This window comes from Carassius auratus, chromosome 19, assembly GCF_003368295.1.
Source record: "Carassius auratus strain Wakin chromosome 19, ASM336829v1, whole genome shotgun sequence".
NCBI lineage: Eukaryota > Metazoa > Chordata > Actinopteri > Cypriniformes > Cyprinidae > Carassius > Carassius auratus.
This window is the reverse complement of record NC_039261.1, coordinates 26,011,130-26,019,476: the sequence shown is the minus strand read 5'-3', so window position 1 is coordinate 26,019,476 and position 8,347 is coordinate 26,011,130. Positions and strand designations below refer to the sequence as shown.

Here is an 8,347-nt window from a genome sequence, read left to right as displayed (position 1 = left end):
GATAAACGGCAAAGCTCAAGTCTGTTCATTTAGAAAAGCACCAAATGAAGGAAAAAAATGATTATCAGCGTTTGTTACAAAACTCCCAGCTTTCGTGGACTGTATTATGTCTTCATAATTGGTGTCAGAGTCCAGTCTGGATTTGAAAAGAAATCCTAATTGACTAATGTGATGAGGGAATTTGTGTGCTACAGGTGGGACAAAAGACTTTGTAGAGATGATATTTGTTGAAAAATCAAAACACCACTTTGGACATCCATCGCAGATTGGCAGACTGTGTTGAATATTGTTTATTCAGGTGAAGTCAAGATCAGTGTATTAAGATTTGCTTTGTTAAATGCTTGATGGCCTCAAAACAATAACATATAAAGTATCCCACTCCATACAAGCAAAGCTAATAGAAGCACAATTACAAAGAATACATTAGGATTAAAGGGGAAACAAGGCACATTTTCATTTTAATTAAATATGTTTATTATTTATTTCAGAAGATATGGCTCACGGAGTGTGGGGGTTGAAGTAACCAGCTGATTTCAAAAGTGTGATGGGAATAGAAGAAGCAGAAGTGAGATGCATAGATAACATCATGCTGAGTATAAGTGTTTCACTGTTAACTGCATTTGAGCTTTTAAACTTGACAAATAATTTTTCTATTGTGAAGTGCAATAGCGAAAATATTGTAGCTAAACACAAATAGGGCTATGAAAGAAAGAAAGTTGATTTGTTGGAGTGTTTTTTGTTTACTTGAGAGTGTTTACATGCACATCAAAATTAAAATTAAGCTAATTAGAACCTTATTATGCTAAAAATGTGTTTACACGAGATTACATGCTTTTCCCTCCAATGTTGATGCCAGTTTATTAAGTAAATCACATGCTTTGGTTAAAAAGTGTCTGTTAAATACATGTAACTATTTGTTTACTTCTGAATAACATCTGATTGTCATCTACAGTTACTTAAAAACTGGTTTAATTATTTTGATGAGCTCAAACAAGGGAAATGTATATTGTTATTAAGCTCTGCATTCTTACAAGAAACTTTGCAAGGGTTTTTGTGAGTCAACGCAAAAGCACTGAAATATAATTTTCCCACCTACAGTAACTTCCATCATCATGTCCCTTTAGGGGCATTCGCTGGTTGGACACACAAACTCTCCATGATACATGGCAAGAATAAAGACAGCAACTCTGTGGAAAACTAATGACGCTTTTACATTCAAATGACAAATGCAGTATGCTAATGCTAAGGCAGTTTTGTTTTTCAGAAAATGAAACTTTCCAAGGTTTAACGATGTACTGTACACAACAACAAAGATGTTTGCTCTGGAAGTAAGTGAGCCTTTTTTTTTCTTCATCCCTGGGGGGGAAATACAGAACTGTAGATAGCTCACAGAAAATGTAAACTTATATTTTCCCACAAACACTGGAAAAAAGGTAACTTTGACCATGTTTATTGTAGGTTCAGGCTTATGTTTATTCACACTGTACCTAAGTTGTATATACTGGTAGATAATGTATATTTAAAATACATATAGACAGTATACAGCTGCAGGGTATTTTATTTTAGCTATTTTATTCTACAGTATGTAGAACTTTTCTATTTCTGCCTTTCTTTTTCTTTGTTTGCTCATTAATAAACATAAGTAAACTTTAAGGGAACCTTAAAGTAGAGTACTGAAGATTTGGGAATATAATGTACTATAACTACATCTGGTGTGCAGGGCAGCTGAGTTTGCTTTGGAGCTTTGGAGTTCACTTTTACATTTTGTCCACTCTCATTGAGTCAGCTTTTTACTGTACTCTATTAATAGGCACAATGACCCCTCAAACAAAAGAGTCAGTTTGCATTGGTGCCTCCAACAAGCCCAAGTCAGAACTGTGTACTTTCATGGAAAAAAGGTACAAAAACAGCAGTAAGCCGTTCAGCTATCCTGATTTGTTTGTTCTTATTGGTTCTGTCTGACCTCTTCAGGTTCAACTGCAAACCCAGCTTACACGGTAAGAGATGACTTCTCCAGCTGGGATTGAGATAAATTTGCATATAAAAGTTGTATTTACCAACAAAATGTATGTTAGAAGGGTTTAATTTAGCTATTTGCAGTGCAACAAGTCATACATGTGGAGTCTGGAAATCTGGAATGCTTTTCACTTTAACCTAAAAAACAAAACAATCAAATGATTCAATGACAAAATGAATAACATGAAAACATCTTTCACTCAGAGATTGCTAGTAAATTTCACAAGAACTAAGAAACAGCAAGTAACACATTGAATTAAATATGAATTTTTGAAGAATTAAATAGTAACATCTGAAACAATAACCTTAAAGAAATAAAAATCTGTTTTTACAGTGTAGAAATATGTCAGACTCTGCACTAAATAACTAATCAAATAAACAACTTTTTGACATTGATTATATTAATTTTTTTTGTATAGGCGGCCAGATTTTGTTTTGCTCCAACTGAGGCACAAAATGTTCTTTGGAACATCTGAAATTATGCTGGAGAACATGGTCATCAGATTTCGTTCACATAGTTTGAAGCAAAAGGGTGATAAACCAAATACTGGGAAATCTGGAATTCATACAGATGTTCATCTTTTTTAAATTCAATTATATTTTTCTGGATAATAGAATATGTATTGAAGAAAAATGATTACATTACAAAAGACTCCAAACATAAGCAGACTTTGGACCCCATAAAATAATTACCAAGTGTCTGGTTTTTATGTAGGATGATGTCATTCCAAAAAATTGAATTATTCTAATGATTATCTTTATAGTAAAGGATCAGAGGCCATTGAAAAGGCTCATTATGGAAGGCACCAGAAGACGCATTTTGCAGCTAATGATGATGGGCATTTTTCTGGGGTGAGATTCGTAATATCCATAATTCCCAAACCTCTTTCATAGTATCTTATATAACAAATTACAGTTCTTATTCCATTTATAGTAAAGCAAAATCCATTTCACTGAAAGAAAAGTCCTCCATCTGTTATCTATTTTTTGAACAAGTGCTTTTATCTCAGACTGCCCAAATGGAGCTGTGTCTCTTTGTCTACCTGGTATTATCATGAGCAAATGAACCAATTATCTAATTTCATTATATCCATCCATTATAGATAAGCGTGAGGGTTTTCACAGTAATCTTGTATCTTTTTAGGAAGACAGATAAGGATGTATTATTTGTCTGATGATGATCTGACTTCTGTTTGATCTCATAGCTCAACCATCCCGGGACCCAGGGTCATCCAGACCCCTTACTATGATGACACTTCCATGCCTGAGATCCTGAACCCTTCCTGGATGGCCACTATCCCTGATGTCTACTCCCTATCAGAAGTGTCAATGCCCGGGGGCCGGGACACACAACATCATGGCCCCTACACTGGCCGAATGCAACTCCTGGTCCCTCACCCTCCATGGCATCTCGTATCAGTATGCTCACTTTGGGGACGTGTTAATGGACGTGGTGGCTTTCCTAAGGAAGTGTCCTTTGGAAATGGTGTTGATGAGGCTGAAAGAGGAGTTGAGCGGCACGCAGTATTTTTACAATGCAGTGGAGCTCTATATTAATGATTATGCACACTGGGAGATGCCCAGCATGGGAGCGGCGCAGGGAAAGCTGATGGTACTTCAAGACTTCACCGGCCCTAAACTGGGCATGTGCTATAACTAGCAGATGACTGGAAGGTAAGGACGCAGTGATGGGTTTGTGAATATGGGAGGGACTTTTCAGCTTTTGGAGAAAATTAACTCTTAGAAGACACTACTGATCCAACAAATGTCATTTCAACTGAATGAAATTCAATAAACGATGGTAATGGAAATGCTTTTTACACACTTTTGGAATAAAATAGCTGACAGTTGCTTTGTGCATTTTAAATAATTCATTATTTATTAATTTTTTTGCATAATTTGATAAAACTATGACTTGATTGGAAATGACAAATAAAATATTCTATTCACAAGTGATATTGACTACAAGTGCTTTTCATTGTTTTTTTACACATCATATTTCATATCTCAAGCAATGTGTATAAAAAAAATTATAAATATATTATCATTCATTAATAACAATGATTGATCAATTTTTAATAATTACATCAATATAATAATAAAAATAATACATACATATTTCTTGAGTAGCAAATCCATATATAGAATGATTTCTGAAGGATCATTGGACACTTGAAGATTGGAGTTATGGCGGCTGAAAATTCAGCTTTTTCATCACTGGAATAAATTATAGTTTAACATATATTTAAATAGAAAACAGTTATTTTAAATTGTAATAATATTTCACAAAATAACAGTTTTTACTGTATTTTTAATCAAATAAATGCAGCCTTAGTGAACACAAGAGACCAAATCTATAAACTCTTACTGATCCCAAACTATTTAACACGGTTTTTATAATTTTACAAAAAATATTAAAATGTATTCTATAACTATTTGCCATGAAAGGTAGCTTCCAAGTTTTTAATTCAGTCTTAATATTTAGTGTTTTCATGTTCATATAACCAAAATTTGAAAAAAAAAAAAATAATAATAATAAATCAACTGCTGGAACATACTGTAAAAGTAGCCAATCCCAGGAAAACGAGCAATGGGGTGGGAGACAAAATATTAAATTAAATGTTTGAGTCATTTCAAAGGGTTCTGGAAAACAGACTTACTAAGATCCTTAGGAGACTAATTATATTTAGTATCCAGAGTGTAATCTTCATCTGTCAACTGTTTTTAGAAATCCATCAGAGTGAGTTTTTTCTCCATCACCATGTTTTTGAAATTGTACTGATAAAAACTTTTTCTCACCCCAGGTGTCCTCTCTGAAGTGGAAAAGAAATGGAGAAGTGTCTCCACTCAACTGGAGGCGGCTGAGGTTGGTAACAAAAACCAAATGTTCCTTACCTACAGCAGCGGTGCCAGTATCCTGGCACATCCCAATGCCCTGGCCCGGCTAATAAACCGCCGCCTGCACGGATATCTGACAGGCTATGTCGGTCAGAGGAAGCGGTTTGGTATTGAAGCAATGGACTTTTCTGGTGCCAAGTTAGTGCAAACTATTATAGGCTTCAATTATTGAGAGACAACGGCAGGACGTCAGGACTAATACACCTGCAGCTCACCAAAATACTTCATTAATTGACACAAATCCCAGATATAACTATGACTTAAATTACCCATACCCTTGAAATTTCCATAACCATGACAGAAAAAGTTTGAGCTCGCTGGCAAATTTTGCAATATCTGACATAATAAAGCACTTATACAAATTTCTGTCATAACACCATGTCATGACAAAATTTGATATAAAATGCTCTCCTGTCACTTCATAAGGACTTTAATAAGATCGTCTGCATTTTCATGGCGCTCAAAATAGAACGCTCTGTCCTCTTTTCTGTGTACAACACAAAGGAAAGGTGTTAACTGACATCCTTCTCAGAACAGTCTTCAGCAAGCTGAGTTCACACAAAGTACAACAAAAGTTGTTGTCAGGAGTATTACTTAAGCTTCAGATGTCACAAATGGAGATTTTCTTAACTAAAACTATTTGTTTTATTTTCTGTTCTATTTCAAGAACAAGCTCAAGTTTAATTCAGGTTAAATCTCTATTAAAATGCATGATTCACAAACAAAAAAGGTCTCATAAGTGCCATTCGCTCAAAAATCAGACTTAACTGGTTGCGCAAACACACTGAAAAGCATTACAACGAACACTTTCAGAGTTTAGGGATGATGTTCCATCCACATCAGGAGACGAATATGTAACACATTTCTGGTATTCTGTATTCTTGTATTAACCCATTCACGCCAAGTATGACAACTTATGGAAGTCAGAATTGCAAAATATTATATCAGAATTGCGAGGTGTAAAATCATGCTGCCTTCATGTGCTATCAGAATTATTGTAAATATGAGTTTCCTAATCTGAAATGGGACATGTACAACCGTAGAGAGGCCATATATGTCCAATTTCCAACTAGGAAACTAATATTTATAATCATTCTGATAACACAAAAAGGCACAACCAGAATTGTAAGATATAAAATCAGAATTCAGATATGTAAAAGCTGTTAAAGTCTACAGCTATAACAATAACAACACAGAGGAAACTATTGTTGGGATCACTTTCACAATGCTTTTTTTCTAGCTGATGAAAGAGCATGGCAGACAACATGACTGCAGCTCACGCTTATAATAAACAGACCATTTTTATCCGTCGGTGCAACTGACATCCATCTAGCAAGCTGAGTTAACACAAAGTAGAAAAGAAGTTTGGTTTTCAGTAGTATTACATAAGTCTCAGATGTTAAAAAAAATGGAAACTTTCTCACACTAACACTACTGGATTTATTTTCTGCTCTATTTCAAGGACAAGTTCAGGTTTTAAATCAACTCTCTGCCACAACGGTGGAGCGCTGTTGTTTGCCCCCGATGCCCACGATCTCAATGACAGGTTCTGCAATGAGTCATCTGTGCAAAAGGAAATGTTTAATGCTTGCAACCCTGAAATCTGCAGGTAATATATAATAAATATAGCCTTCAAAAGCACCTAAGCATATATTGAACTTAATCTGACCGAACTGCTCAAGGAAATCTGTATTTGTTTCTGAGGTGATTCATTAGCTCTTGTTTCATATTGCATGTAAGCATTTTAATTAATGTTTACCAGGTAAGCACTCATGCATCCCCAAGGCTTTTTAGAGGAGCAATTGACAGAGTACTGTTACGTTAACCTAGAATGAAGGCCACACAAACACAAGATTCAAACTGTACATCCGCAATGTGCTTGCACGAATTCTGGTCTTACAGTAGGTGAAGCTTTTACAGAAAGCCTCGGCCGTACACGAGGCACTTGACAGTTAACTGGCGCTGGAAACGCAGCAGGAGGAAACTAGCTTTACATCTTCAGTGTCACGCTTCTGCGTCCCATCATCTCTTTCCCCGTGTCTATGACATCACACGAGCGTTCCCGTCCCTGGCTCTGCACAGCCGGGTAACAAGGCACGGAGAACGACGGAGCAACAGAAGGATGACAGAAGGTGTGTGAATGTGTTTAGCTCTGCGTCCAAATCGTTTTTCCTCCCTCTGCTGCATGCAGATTGGGACAAAGAAAAAGTGGGCTGCAAAATTGATGCAAGACACGCTGTGACTGAAGGCGGCAACAAGGCCGTCAAACAGACTTTGAGTGAAAGACACCAGTGTTGGTTCTTGGGCTGGGATTCATAACAAGTTTAACGATCCTCTGAACGATTTTGGTTACTTAATAGTTCTATTCAACGATACTTTATAAAGTAAGAATGATTTGGGATACAGAAATGCAATTCTGTTGCACGAAAGCTGGGATTATTTAAAGAATAAATGTAAAATGATAAATTATCGTAACATTTCATTCCTCCCTTCAGTCAATCAGATTTTAAAGGGCTCCAACATTTAATGTGGCAGACAAAACTGTCCTTTGTAGATGTTAAAATAGTCATCTTAATAATATTGTTTTTAGTGTGAACAGGCTTTTATTCCCAGTTCCCAACTCTAGTTGATTCAATATTGTGGAGTGTGAAAACACTGTTTATTTTTGCAGTTCAGTTGTACACACAGTAAATGACTTTTTCTGTTACTTTTCTCTCTTCCAGAGTGGAAGTGCTATCTCCGTTTCTTCTTATATTCAAAAGGGTAACATTCTCAACTGCATTTGTCAAATAATTTATTAATTTATTATATAGAATTATTATACTATTATATAAATTACTTCTTTTAAACTTGCTAGGTATTATGTTATGCACTCAAAAAAAGAAATCTGCTTGCATAGCATGCAAAAACAATTTTACTTGAATTTAAGATGCCCTGCTGCACAAAGTAAATAACGCCAATTACAACCCGTCAGAACACATTTCAGCAATAGAGTGCGTCATGGTGCTTAAATCAATCTGTCTTTTAGCCTGAATGGCCTTTAATGACAAGTCATTTGTGCAGTGCAACCCTTGCTGGTCTGAATATGTCGTGCTCAGTGTGCATTAGCTTGGCTGAATTGATTTTCCCGTGCAAAAAAAAATTATAATCTTAGAGGGTGTTAAGCCTGGTGCGGTCATTTACCTGTTCCCTGCTTTGTCCTTGAATATTTCTGGTCTGATTTGTACAAATTCATCATTGACTTTCTTTGCTTGAGTCATAAGACCTTATTGTAATGCACTTACAAAAAGTGCCTAGGCACTAAATTACCCTGCCATTAGCACAAATTAAATGTCCTTGCGTAATGAGGCAAAACTAGTTCATCAGGTCCAGTGCTATAGACTGTTGCTAAGGTACGACATTTCCAACAGCACTTGAACTAATAACCTTACTG

General features: G+C 35.8%; 1 pseudogene; it reads left to right on the top strand.

Moving 5' to 3' along the window:
* Positions 1–2,812: 2,812 nt before the first annotated feature.
* Positions 2,813–5,086, top strand: LOC113120297 (1-phosphatidylinositol phosphodiesterase-like; annotated as a pseudogene).
* The last annotated feature ends 3,261 nt before the right edge of the window (positions 5,087–8,347 follow it).